Here is a 14,063-nt window from a genome sequence, read left to right as displayed (position 1 = left end):
CTTATGTAAGAAGGAACCCACTTATGTCTGAGTTCAAGTTAAGTGTGAAGTTGAGGACTCAGAAACAGTCTTTATGGTAGTTTAAATTATCTGAAAAAAAGGGCGTTAGTCTGGAAAAGAATTTGGATATATTAAAAAAACAAAACAAAGCAAAAAAATAATCCTCTGGAAATAATTCAGCAAAGAAGATGAAAGTAAACAAACAAACAAAAACCACCTAGTGAATGAACATACAATCCTTAGTTTTTGATGTTCTTTGCTGATAGAAGTAATTAAAATCCAAGCATAATTTAAAAAAAAAAACAAAACCAAACCTCAGTAGAATGAGTTTCAGCCTCTTTCCCCTCTGCCAGCGTTTTAAATAAGCAACCAACTGGTAATGACTGATCTGATTACTAGTGACAGTAATTATTGTGCTCACCAAATAGTGGAAGTACTACAGAATAGCATAGTGGCCCCAAAGCACTCACTACCACCAGGGGTCACCTGACTCCTTGCCTTCCTCCAACTTTTCCCTGGGCCTGAGCCACCCACAACCCATCTAGGCTATTTGACTACTCACATGGCTTAGATAAGGTGGGGGTTCCTACCTTCTGATCACATGGAAGAGCATTAGGCTTAACCATTCGCTATTCCATTGCTTCCTGAGATTCCATAGCCCTTACTATCTGCCTTGCCTCTACAGCCTACAGACCCATGGTATAGATATTTGGCTTACCGAGCACTCCTGGGTCTTGCCCCTACTCCTGTACTGCATCCTTGGGACTTACAGGTATTTCCATCTACTCTGAAGCTGAACTTTCTTTTATGTGTTGTCTCTCATAAGTAGAATGTGAACTGCTTGAGAGCAGAGACTGTTTTGTTTTTCTATGTATATCTCCAGGGCTTAGCATAGCACCTGACACATAGTGGTCACTTAACAAATGCCTTTTCATTTATTCACTCAAAAAGGTTTCTGGGGGGTGGGGTAAAGGAGTTACACAGGACTTGAATAACTCACACAGTAGACCATTGGCCCCTGAAAAATCAGTGTTAGCTTTTTTGAGGATAAAGTTGTAGAGTTATGAAAACACTGTCCTTCACTTAAAAAAAAAGTTATATATATATATATATATATATGAAAAAAATGAAAATTCTCTCCACTGAAAAAAATAGTACACATACATATGTACTCCACATATATGTATATGTACTTTTTTTGGTGAAGGAGAGAATTTTCACATATATATTTTTCATATGTACATACATATACATACATATTCATACATACATGCACACACAAAATAAGTGGTGGTGTTGAGGAATTTAATCACAGGATGACAGAATCACATGTCAGAAAGGATCTGAATGGCAATATAGTCCAATTTATACTGCAGAAAGAATCCCCACTAATACATACTGATTATCCAGTCTTTACCTGAAGACCTCCAATGTGGAGAAACTTACAACTTCCAGAGAGAAGCCATTTCAGTCTTGGGTGGTTCTAGTTGTTAGGAAATCTTTCTTATATCAAGCCTAAATTTGTCCCTTTGCCCCTTCCACACACTGTTCCTACTTTGGTTTTTTGAGACCAAGCAGAAAAAATTTAATTTTTCTCTAATTTAGCTGTCTATCAGATACTTGAAGAAAGCTATCACATCCCTCACAAATCTTCTCTATGCCAGGCTAAGCATTTGCCTTTCCCTTTAGCCATCCTCAGTCCTTTACCATTCTAGGTGACCCCCTCTGGACATTGTCCAGCTTATCCAATGGCCTTTCTAAAATGTGGTCCCCAGAATTCAACATGATACTACAGACGTGGTTTGACCTAAGCAAATATCAGTACATTATCTGCAAAGGAAAAGACTTACTCTTTACAAGGATCACATATAAGACAAGTATTATAAGGTTTAAAAGTTACATCATTGTAGATTAGCATTAAAATGTCTGAGTGTTCTTTTTGGGGAATAAATGTTTAGACCCAAAAAGGAAACACAGCTATTTTACTATGTTTAAAGCAAGAAGAATCTCTGTCCAAAGCTGTACCTTATCTCTTCTGTACTTGGGGATTAGGACAATAGGGTATTTTCAAGCACTTGGTTGTGTTTTTTTCTATCCTTGATTTTGGTTGCCTTTTTCTCTTCTATGGGATTGAACAGCAAAAAGTAAATTTAAGAAAGTGGTGGAAAAAGAAATAGTTTTTCTTCTCACTCATTCCTAGAAAACCATGCCAGTAAAAGCAGAACATAAATTGAAATACCCCAATGACATAATATAACTACATTTGGAAAGACTGTGCCTCCAAAGATCCTGCCATACCTAAGTTGTAGGTGGGCCATGTTTCCCAGGACACAGGACTGTAAGTGAGTCAACACTTGCAGTGGAAACAGAGACATTAGATTTAGATTCTAGACTCTAAAACCAGCCTGTCTACCTACCTCATAGGGCTATTGTAGGAATCCAAGGATATTATCTAGGGGAGAATACTTTGAAGAACTAAAAATTACTATTTGAATGTTTGGTGACATGATTAGCAACCATCTTAGTGAACACAAAAACAGAGTAATAACAATGACAAGCAACATAAGACAGATAAACTGATAGATGGGCTGAAAAATAAAGGAATGAGGGCAAAAATGTTTGTGAGCCTAGGTATGACCATGGCTTACACTACACTTGTGTTAGGAGACAGTAAAGGAGGGCAGATTTTCTTTTAACTGTGATGCTTTTAGGAACAGTGGGCTTGAGGATGGCTTCATTACTAGTGTTTCCTTAGGGGTCTAGAAGGTATGTATATATTACTGTGACCTTAGTTTTAATGGTTCCAGTATTTTTAGGATAAACTCCTTACAGCTTCTTAATTTGGTATAGCATGGAGATACATGTACTGTTAAATGGGTCAATACAAATGATGGTGATGTGAACATTTTCGGAAGTTTGTGATAGTTTATTTAAAGGTAGAACTATGAGAACTGTCTAACTCAGTGTTTGGATGATGACTAATATCTTGGAAAAGATATTTATTTATGCCTATTTATAATTTAGTGATAGATTTGAATTAGTTTTATGATTGTATGTTCCATATTCCCTATTTTCTCATTTCTTTATTCCTTTTTTTATAGCCTATATCTTCAGATTCTTAGCAACCTCATAGTCCCAGATATGCTCAATTAGGGAGACACAAATGACACTAGTATGGAGAATATGATAGAACTATAATACTATAAAACTATACTAAAACTATAATAGGGCACTATGATAGAACAAGCATGGGGAAAGCAGCTGGTTAGGCCAGATGCACATGGAGGAGATCTGTGCTAGAGACAATAGTTGGGAGGGCATGGAGGAAGTCTCACGATAAGGTATCTGAAGGAAGGAAAGATAACAAAGGTATGGAAAAAATTTGGATCTTATTAATGATTAAAAAAGGCGACAGTGAACATCAGTTGCTACTGACTTATATGTATATTCTACTATCTGTACAAAATCTTCATGAACGAGAAAAGGTATAAAAACAGTAGTATCCTTATTCAATTACCCTCTCATTAAAAATATAAGTGGAGCCATAAAACAGGGAGGAAACCAATGATGTTCACCACTGCAATGGAAGAGATGTAACACAAAGCTCAAGTTGAAGAGGGGTTCCCTATTGATGTGGAGATCTTCCATATTCTCCTATGTGAAGATAATAGTGTGCTCTTTGTATCAAGCCTTGGAATGTTGCTTCTCTTGAGAGATCTATAATTATTTTAAGTAATGTGCCTGACTTGTCACAAAGAAGGACCAAGTGAATGAAGAATATATATTAACCAGATTACTATTGCTATGCAGTTTGTCCATACGTATGTATATCTGGCTTAGTCAATATAGAGGGGCAACAAATTGGGCTCGATGTTGAACAAAAGGAGCAAGATGAGCTATATTGTCACAGGAATGTAAGACCCCTTAATTGACCCCAAGCAGTATTCTATCAGTGTTGTTGTATGACAGTGAAATAGGGAATACGACAGCCCCCTGAAGAAATGAAAACATATCATGCATAGAGCACGAAAAGGCATGTAGTGGATATGTGCTAGCGGCAACATATGGCCAATGAAGAATGCTAACCAAGAACAGAAGTAAAAGATATCATCAAGGGTTTGTATGAGAGGTAGGGAAGATGTGCTGTTAAGTGGAGTGGGAGAGGGATCACAGTTGGATGGCCAGAGTGTTCTAGTGGTACCTTCTCAAAACCAAGAGAAAGAGAGGAGGGCCTCTAGCACAATAAGTGGTCTCTTTGAAGCAAAATTTTGGAAGGACATGGATAGCAAAAGTAACATAGAATGAGCAGATTTGGATGGTTTTTTACGTGCATTGTGGAAGGAAATTTAAAAATTGATGAGATCACTGATTTAAGTATTCATCTATCTCCAGATTCTCTTTCCAGTTAGGTCTTTGCTGTTTTTCTTCCAAGTTCCAGTCTCATTTTCTTCTTTTGTTTTCTCTTATCCTTTCTTTCCTTCCTATCAATTTCCCCTGCCCCATTCCTCAAATTGTGCTTTGTTTAGGCTCTCTGTTTATGGCTATAGGAATGGAAGTGTCTCACATAAGAAGATTTCCAAATTATACCATAGGGTATAAAGAATCATTCATGTTTAGAATTAGTGGGTGCTAAATATAATCACAGGCTTATGGCATGTCATCTCCACTTTCATATGAAACTCATAGTCTGACACTGTCTAGCACTAATATATAATGTTTCTGTAATTTTGTTATTCTCAATGAATATGAATCTTTCTTGATTTGAAATTAAGAATTTGGCCTAAAACCCTGATTTATAAAACCCTTGAGAATTGTATCAACTTTGTCCCCTCTTCCTGGACCCAATCCTTTTTTTGCCTTGCCTATTCAGCATGGATATACCAACTCTATGAAAACTGATCCAGGAACTAAAAGTTCTCTTATAGCAAAGACCCTGTAAGATTCTATTGGCTGGATCCAAAATTCTTTGCAAGGTGTATATGGAAATCAGAGTCCCTGAGACTGACTTTAACTTCTCTACTCCTAGCTGATATTATTTCTTTCCTCCCATAAACACCTTTCACAAGGTTACTATCCTTATAAGCTTTTTTCATGTATCTTATGAAACTGTCTCCATTTTTGAAGGATTTGAAAGATAACAGAGCAAGGCATTATTTAGTATGTATTTTTGGAGTCTTGAAGGCATTTGGGAAATATTTGGCCTCAAATTGGTTTCAATAAAATTTTTGGCTGAAGCTACAAATGAGAATTTTGGCTGGAATTTTGTTAAATACCAGTTTGAACTAGAATTTTGGTAAAGCTGCCCCCAAAGCATCTATCTTTGTCAATGGAACTGTTTGTTTATGAAGTACATACTTTCTGGATTTTTGTGGGAAGGAGAGGTCAGACAGAGGAGCAAAAGGATTAGAAATGATTACTAATAGAGAGAGGGATTCATAGAGAATGGTGTCAAGAGATAAGGCCTCCTGAGAAAGGTGTTGAGTTACACAGTAAATAAAAGTAGATGCTATATAAGGTCAAAGCAGGAACTTCTGTTGATTGGTATCTGGTCTATACATGTTTGCATATTTCTAAGTGGTTAGAGACATACTGGGACCCGAACAAGTAGCCAATGTAGATAGAAGAGCAGAGCTGTTGCTAATTTGAAGGATGTTAGTCCAGTTTAAGAGTCTAGCTACAAAACCTCTAAAAGGAGTCATTCCTAACCTGTAAGCAAACATAGGTGGGAAAATGCATTCTTCACACCTGGAGCTGGACAGATGAAGGACTTCTTTAAGGATAATTAAGTAGTCAGAGTAGAAAGTATGAAAAGACATAGAAAATGTCCACAGGATGAAATTTTAAAAGAAGGAGCAAACTGAAAATTAGGAGGCTTTCTTTCCTGCTTGGTCGCAACCATTATTAATTGGAAAATCATAAGTGCTTGCATCTCTAGCTTTCACTTTCAAGTAACAAGGAGAAAATGTTGGGATATAACATTTTGGATGACTAACTTTAGTGATATTGCTCGGAATTTTGGCCCATGAGGGTCACTCTGGTGTGAACAACCCACCTAGGCAAACCATCCTGGTTAGGATACACCTGCTGAAAAGAATGAATGGTCATCCCTAGGTGAGTTCCGAGGAGAAGATGGTAAAACGTCAGACAGATCTCTAGAAGTTACAGCACAGAATACGTTTTAACCCCCTATTGTTCATTGGAGTGCTCTGAAATGATGTGTGGAGTTTAAAAAGATGAAATGAAAGTACAAGCCATTGGTTAGATAATGTGCCAGGCACTGAGCCTTTACTAACAAAATATTGAATAACAAAAAGATTGAAAAATGAAAATGTAATTGAAGTGTGAATTATCTTGATATCAAAGTTTTGTGCAGCTTGACAAACAGGATTTTAAATTTCTTAAAGGCAAAGACCATATTTCACACTTCTCTATTGCACTCAATACCTAACACAGTGTGAAGTATATGGTAGGAATTCAATAAATACGAATTGATTGATTGATTGATGCTTACCTTTATGTAGGACTTGAAATCTTCTCCCCTTCCCCCTACTAGCCATAACAACTGCTAATGCAGCCTTGCCTCTTTGGCTGTTGCTAATGCAGCCTTGTTTCCACTGGCTATAGCTTCTACTGTAGGACAAACGTGTTCCATGAATAAAACATATGTACAGATTCAATTGTACTTCAATACTTTAAAGATAGATAACGTCATCAGTGTGGCTACACTCTTCCCCAGATGTAGATTGTAACTCCTCTGTGCCCTAGTAGATGGTATTCATGAATTGCTCCAGTCAAAATAATTCAGTATCTCTGAGCCAACCTTCCTATGATGAAGCCACCCATAGGCTGTTGCTCATACAATAGACATTAAATCCATTGGTGGATCAGTGTTTGAAGCTTTCTCTGCTTTCTGCCAGACATTGTCCTTTACTAGCACAGACTTTAAAAAAAAACAAACCCCAGGGTTACATGGGTTTGAGACATGGGAACAGGACATCAGTGGATGTTAGATACCGTCATAAAGAACATATAAATATTTAAGCATATAGAGAGACCAAAAGGGAATGCTCCTCATGACAGCAACTCCGGACTAAGGAAAAAAAGCTTAGGACCAACATTTCATTGGCTTTCTAGAAGTGCTACTACTGAAGACACAACAGTTAGCTCTTGAGCGCAAAGAGACAGAGAAATATAGCTGGTGGGGTGGACCAGTTTATAGGGCAATAACAAAGAGGAAGTGGCCATTTGGTAGTCAGTTCTGTTATGGTGTGGTTGAAGAGAATTTAAAAGAAAGAATTAACTGCTAACCATTTACAAGCCAACAACTGAAAGCTTCAGTGCGGGTAGAAGCAATCAGTGATTATTTTTTGGTATGTAATAAATAGTCACCGAGGATAGGACAGAGGAACTGCTCCACCTATTGTGGGTAGAGCTGATGGAAGAAATCCTAAGGAAAAATAGAGCTGAATCTAATGGAATGTAACCCCCTAAAATAAATTCTTTGGGAAAATTTGTTCCTAGGCCCAGAAGAAGCAAGGGAGGCCTGGAAGTTGGAGGGAGAAAGTCTACTAAGTCTGTCCTAATCTATTGTCACTAATAGGTTGGGCACCTATGATTCTGTATAAATTGATGTTTATTAAGGAATTATATTATTCAATCTAATCTATATTTTGTGTCCAAAGGGACAGATGTAGTCAGACAAGGTGATAGTAAAATGAGAAATACAAATATTTTATTACAGGAGAAATTTTAGGGGAGAAATGGGAGAAAATACTAAGAAATTATAATTCCACAAAATAGGCTACTCAAATCTGAATTCGTTGAAGAAAGTCAATGCAGAAAAGAGATAATATTCTGCCCCCCATTCTCATCCCAAGAATCTCCTCAGGGTGCTACAGCTGGAGACAAAAAAAGAGATAATTCCTGCAAAAAATGTATATGTGGTCAGCTTTGACCTGGGCTTTTTAAGAATATATAGTACCTAGTGTGGTGCCAGGATCACAGTATGCTTAGTGCTTAGCAAATATTTGTAGGTGATGGTCATGGTGATGACTTACCCTTCTGCACATGATTAAAGTTAATAAAAGTGGATTCTGGTCCTTCTGAAGCAATAACTTGTGCAAAGATATATGGCTTTTAGTCCCTTTAAAGCTCTTGGTCTAGGTACTGAGGGGGAAAGTATTTTTGTGTGACGAACACCAGCCCCCCTACCCCAACCTACATATCCACACATGCACAGTTAGGCCTTAAATTGAGGAAAATTGACCTGAAAGGGTTCCAAACCCCACAACCTGCCCCCTGCTCCCCCAACTATTAACTGCTTTGGGCTTTGGAGGAGTAGGGTGAGGACAAAAGGGGGATAAATAAGAGTAGACAGGGTATGTGTTTGGATGTGAGGGGCACACAATCCAATGTTGATTGTATTTGCTTAGAAGTTGAAGAGCAGAATTAAAGTCTCATCAAGAAGAGCCCCTTTTATTATTTCTAATCCCTCAAGATATTTAATAACATATTAATTATACTAATAATATATTAATGGGACAACTAGATGGATAGAATAGATAGAGTGTGGGGCCTGGAGTCAGGAAGACTCATCTTTCTGAATTCAAATATGGTCTGAGACACTTACTAGCTATGTTACCTTGGGCAAGTCACTTAACCTTGGTTTCCTCAGTTTCCTCTTCCATAAAATGAGATGGAGAAGGAAATGGTGAACCACTCTACTATCTTTGCCAAGAAAACCCCATATGGGGTCATGGAGAATTGAATAGGACTGAAATGACTGAACAACAAAGAATTTCTTGGACAAATTTTATTGATGAGAAAGGAATATTCCGTAAAAGGGAGAAATGGTAATGAACACTCGCTACAAAATGAAGTATGGATTGGTAGGAAGATGACTGTTGGATCCCATGATCTTATATCTAGAGTTGGAAAGGACCTAAGAGGTCATCTCATCTAACACCCTCATTTTATTGGAAGTCCAGGGAACTTATGATTTCCCCAAGATTATGCATGTAGCTGTATCATCAAATTTATTTTTATTTTGCATAATCCAGATCCATCTTAAGTAATCAGAAGGAATTGTCTTTTTGTGTTTTTAATTTAATTTTTTGAAAGAGGCTGCATTTTTTCCAGTTGAATTAATTTCCTTACATCATGAGAAACTTATATAGGTCAGAAACAATTAGAGTGAGTTTATCCAGACTGAACTCAAAGATAGTCTAAGCATGTCCTACTAGAAGTCACAGATGTGACAAATGGCAAATTTTGATGTCCAAGAACCACTGTACACCCACAAAATCACAGAATTTGTATGTAAGGAACTTCAGAAGTGATCTAGTTCAATCAGTACTTAAACACAAATTCTTGCTAGAACATACCTGTTAACTGGTCACCCATATCTCCAGTGAGAGGAAACCCACTACATTTTGAGACAGGTCTTTCTGCCTTGGGCAGTTCATCCGTCTATGATTCCTTCTTCCCCCTGCCCCAAACCCGCTCCACCTTACATTAAGGCTAAATCTGCTATTCAGCCTATTCATTGGAAAGGAAATATAACTAAGTTTAGGTATGGTGATCTCTCCATATTTTCATATGTATCACTGCTGTTCTAGAAACTCTTCCTTTCCTACTCAGTTTGGGTATATTGCTAACCATTTCAATATTATCTCTCTCTCTCTTTCTTTCTTACTCTCTCTCTCTGTCTCTCTCTCTGTCTCTCTCTCTCTCCCCCCCCATTTATTTTATTCTGAAGTTAAGAAACAAAACAAACATTTCCATAACATAGTAGAATAGAGAAAAAGATAATTGCATGTAAAACTGCAAAACTTTTGTCCAACTTGCTATTCCTTTTAAATATATAATAAAGTCATCATGTAACTTCCTTTTTTTCCTTCTCTTCCTACACCACCCTCCCCCAGATAGCTACTATTAGACACAAATATATGTCTAATTTTTATCAGTATCAAATATTTATCAGTTTTTTCTCTGGATATAGATAGCATCTTCCTTCGTAAGTCCTTTGTAGTTAATTTGGGTATTTATAATAGTCGAATGACTTAGTTGCTTCAAGTTGTTCTTAAAACAACATTGCTGTTACTGTATACAACATTCTCTTGGTTCTGCTCATTTCACTCTTCATTATTTCATGTAAGTCTATCCATGTTTTTCTGAAATTATTGAGCTCACCATTTCTTATAGCACAGTAGCATTCCATCACAATCATATACCAAAACTTATTTAGTCATTCCTCAAGTGCATCCATCCTTGCAATTTCTACTTGAAACCTTTGACCCCTTGACTTTCTTCTGCCCTTGCCCTGTTAACCCCTAGCCCTGGGTAACTCTTATAAATCCCCTTTCTTACAGCTTACTACTGAATTGTAAAAGGTTCCTGGGAGAAATTAAAAAAAAAATTTGATTGGGCTCCACTACAGATTTATGCTATGTAAGCTCAATTGGACTCTCATTGCTGAATGATGATGCTTTTAATCATCTCTTATTGCCTTTCTATCACACTTCTCACTGCGTATGTTCCAAACCTTGTGCTTTTTCCTCAAGGTCCCAAGTATAGCACAACCGTCAGCTTCTGATTTTGCCTAGTACTTTACTAACATCACAATTGGTCAATAAGCATTTATTAAACACCGACTGTGTTCTAGCCACTGTCTTAAGTGCTGGGGATGCAAAAATGAAAGTAAAGCAATCCCTTATTTTAGGGAGTTTAATGTCTAGTTGGGGAGGAGGGCAATATACATATGCAGGTATATAAAAACATATCAGAATTTGGGAGAGAGGGCACTAGCATCTGGGGGATTAGGAAAGGCTTCATGTAAAAGATAATGCTTGAAGTGGGTCTCAGAGGAAGTTAGAGTTTCTGAGGCAGAGGTGAAGAGAGAATACATTCTTGGCATGGGGGACAGACTGTGCAAAAGAGGGGAGACAGAAGATGGAATGTAATGGGTGAGGAGCAAAGAGAAAGCCAATTTGGCAGGATTGTAGAATGCATGAAGGGGAGTCCCGAAAGATGGGTTGTAGCCAAGTTGTGAAGGGCTCTTAAAGTGAAACAGGAATTTTAATCCTGCAGGTAATTATGGAACCACTAGAATTTATTGAGTAGGGAAGTAATATAGTCAGACCTGTGTTTTAGGGAGACTATTTTGGCATCTGTGTGTGAAAGATAGATTAGAAGGAGGGAAAGACTTGAGGCAGAGGGATCAATAGGAGGCTAAAGCAATAATGGTCCAGGAGAGAAGTGATAAGGGCCTGGAGGTGGCCATGGGAGTGAAGGAGGGAAGGGGAAGGATCAGAGAGTTGTACAAAGTACAAGTTATTAGATTTGGCAACTCCCTTCTATTCTTCTCTAGACTCTCACATATCCTCTCCTTTCTTTCCAGTCTCAAGAGTCTGGGTTCCTTTCCCTCGTTCCAAGATGAAACTCTCTTTCCTTTTTCTTGAACCCATCACCTCTTGTCTCCTTTTGGGCTTTACTTCTGTGGTGATATGCTCTCTTCACGTATCTTCAAACTCATGCTTTCTACCTGGCAATTTCCCCTCTGCCTATAAGTATGTTCAGACTGGTATAAGAACTTTTATACTTGAGCCTTATAGGCTATTGTTTTAGCTCTTTCTTTCCATTTAGTGACAAACTGCTGGAAAAGTCATCTGAGAAAGATATCTTTATGTAAAATTACTTTGTGTTTACTTTATATATGTATATTCAAATATACATACATATATAATATTTACTCTATCTATCTATCTATCTATCTTTCTCTTCCCCCTCCCAAATGTAAACCTCTTAAAGGTAGGGACTGTTCATTTTTATTTCTATATCCCTAGCACCTAACACGGTGTTTGGTAACAGAAGGAACTTAGTAAATGATTATTGAGTTAAATTTGTTGAATTAGATTGAATGGAATTTTTAGGTTTCATTTTGCCTTTTTGTATTATATGTGTGTGTGTGTGTATGTGTGTGTGTGTGTGTGTGTATGTATATATATATACAAAGACTCTCCCTCTCTCTGCATATATACATATGTATACATACACACATATATGTTTATATATATATATATGTATACATATGTTAAGATGTATAGGGATTGAGATAGTATGGTATCATGGTAAGAATGGTGAACTTAAAATCAGGAGGGTCCTGGGCTCAAGTTCCACCTCTGACACTTAACTAGATATGTGACCAGGGGCAAATTACTAAGCCTTTCGCTAAGCTTTAGTTTACTCTTCTGTAAAATGAGGACTATTTTAGAGTTTACCCTACAGGGGTTTTAGGAACAAATGAGATAATGTATGTAAAGTGTTTTGTAAACCTGAAAGCACTACATAAAATGCCTGTTATTAGTTTTGGTTTAAAGGACAATCCACACCAATGAAATTGCCAACCTTTTGAAGCACCGAAAAGGGCAAATTATATGAAGTAATCTATTTTATTTTGAAATGAAAATCTATAGAGATATTCCATATTAATCCCCCCAAAGTTAGGTCAGATAAAAATGATATCATTAGCTAAAAGACATTTGCTTACAGTTTAGATGCATGTTTTATGCCCTTAGGAACAACTTCATAAAGCTGTGTGGAGAATGTAGCAATAAATTCCAACAAGAATTATTGCTCATTACTTACATGATGTCAGTGTTCCTTTAATCCTCCCAAAATTTTTACCTCTGAAATGTCTCTTACATCTGTCCCTTACTTTCCATCCCCACTGCCATCACCCTAGTTCAGATCCTCTTTACCTTTCTCCTGTATTACAAATACCTTAATTGGTTTTCCTCTCACCACGCCCTTCTCCACCCCCACTCCTACCCTAGGCTTTAATTCTTTTTATGGATGCCTTTTGTTTCTACATCACAATCATTTCCAGATACTTGAAAAACAACCAGGGCAAGTGGGGATTTTAGTGGGCTATAATTTAAATGAGTCAATCATGTAACATAAGAGTCCAAAAAGCTCATTTGATTTTAGAATACATTCAAATTGTAGAACAAGTGTCCAGAAGAAGGAAAGATGGATGTTCCTGCTTCTCTGCCCTGGTCAGGTCACACTTGGAGTATTATGTCCAATTCCGGGTACCAGGTAAAGGTAGCCTGGAGAAGCAAATGGTGGGGCCAGTGAAGAATATGATAGTGGTCCCTAAGTCTTTGAAAGGTTGTTAGGGGAAAGCAAGATGAGACCCCCCTGTTTGGGCTCAGAGGACAGAACTAAGAGTAATGAGTACAAGTTACAGGGAGGGTCCACGGGAGAAAAAAGTTCCAAAAAATTAATGCTGTCCCAGGGTGGAGTGGGGTAGTAGTGCAGATTCATCCCTGAATGCCTTGAAAGGTAATCTGGATCTGTGGTGTCAAACTCAAATAGAAACAGATCTATACATAGGAATCCCTGGGAGTCACATATTGACACTTAAAATGTAACGTCATCTATTTTTATGGCATTTTTATTTATTTCATTAAATATTTCCCAGTTACATTTTAATCTGGCTCCTGCGTGCTTGGAAGGGTTGCAGGCTTCATGTGTTTGACATTTCTGATCTAGATGACCACTTAATAATGGTACTGTAGGGCAAAAAGAGCTGGACTGGATGACCTCTGAGGTTCCTCTCAACTCTAAGATCCAAAGTCCACTGGTATTGTAAAGTTTAAAGAGACATTTATTTCCATTAGAGATGCTTCATGAGGTCACTCCCTCATTAAAGAACTCTATCCAGGAGGACAGGATCCTTTCCAAAGGGCATACTTATTCTTCAATGCTCATATACTTGTTGCTAGTATGTGATACAGTGGAAAGCACATTGGTTGTAGAGGCAGAGGAATTGGATTCATATCCTATCTCTGGGGTGCTTACTACATCTGTGACCTTGAGTAAGTTGCTTGACTTCCTCGGTCCTCAGTTTACCCAGAAGGATTTGACTTAGATGGTCTCCAAGGTCACTTCTAGATCTGTGGTCCTATGATCATCAGACATTCTCCAAATGTAGTACTAAATCTCTTTCTGTGTCATGTTTAGCAAGGTCTAATTACTACAGAACCCCCTTTTCCCACAAG

This window comes from Trichosurus vulpecula, chromosome 3 (genome assembly GCF_011100635.1).
Source record: "Trichosurus vulpecula isolate mTriVul1 chromosome 3, mTriVul1.pri, whole genome shotgun sequence".
NCBI classification, from domain to species: domain Eukaryota; kingdom Metazoa; phylum Chordata; class Mammalia; order Diprotodontia; family Phalangeridae; genus Trichosurus; species Trichosurus vulpecula.
The sequence above is the reverse complement of the archived record's forward strand: the minus strand, read 5'-3'. Positions refer to the sequence as shown.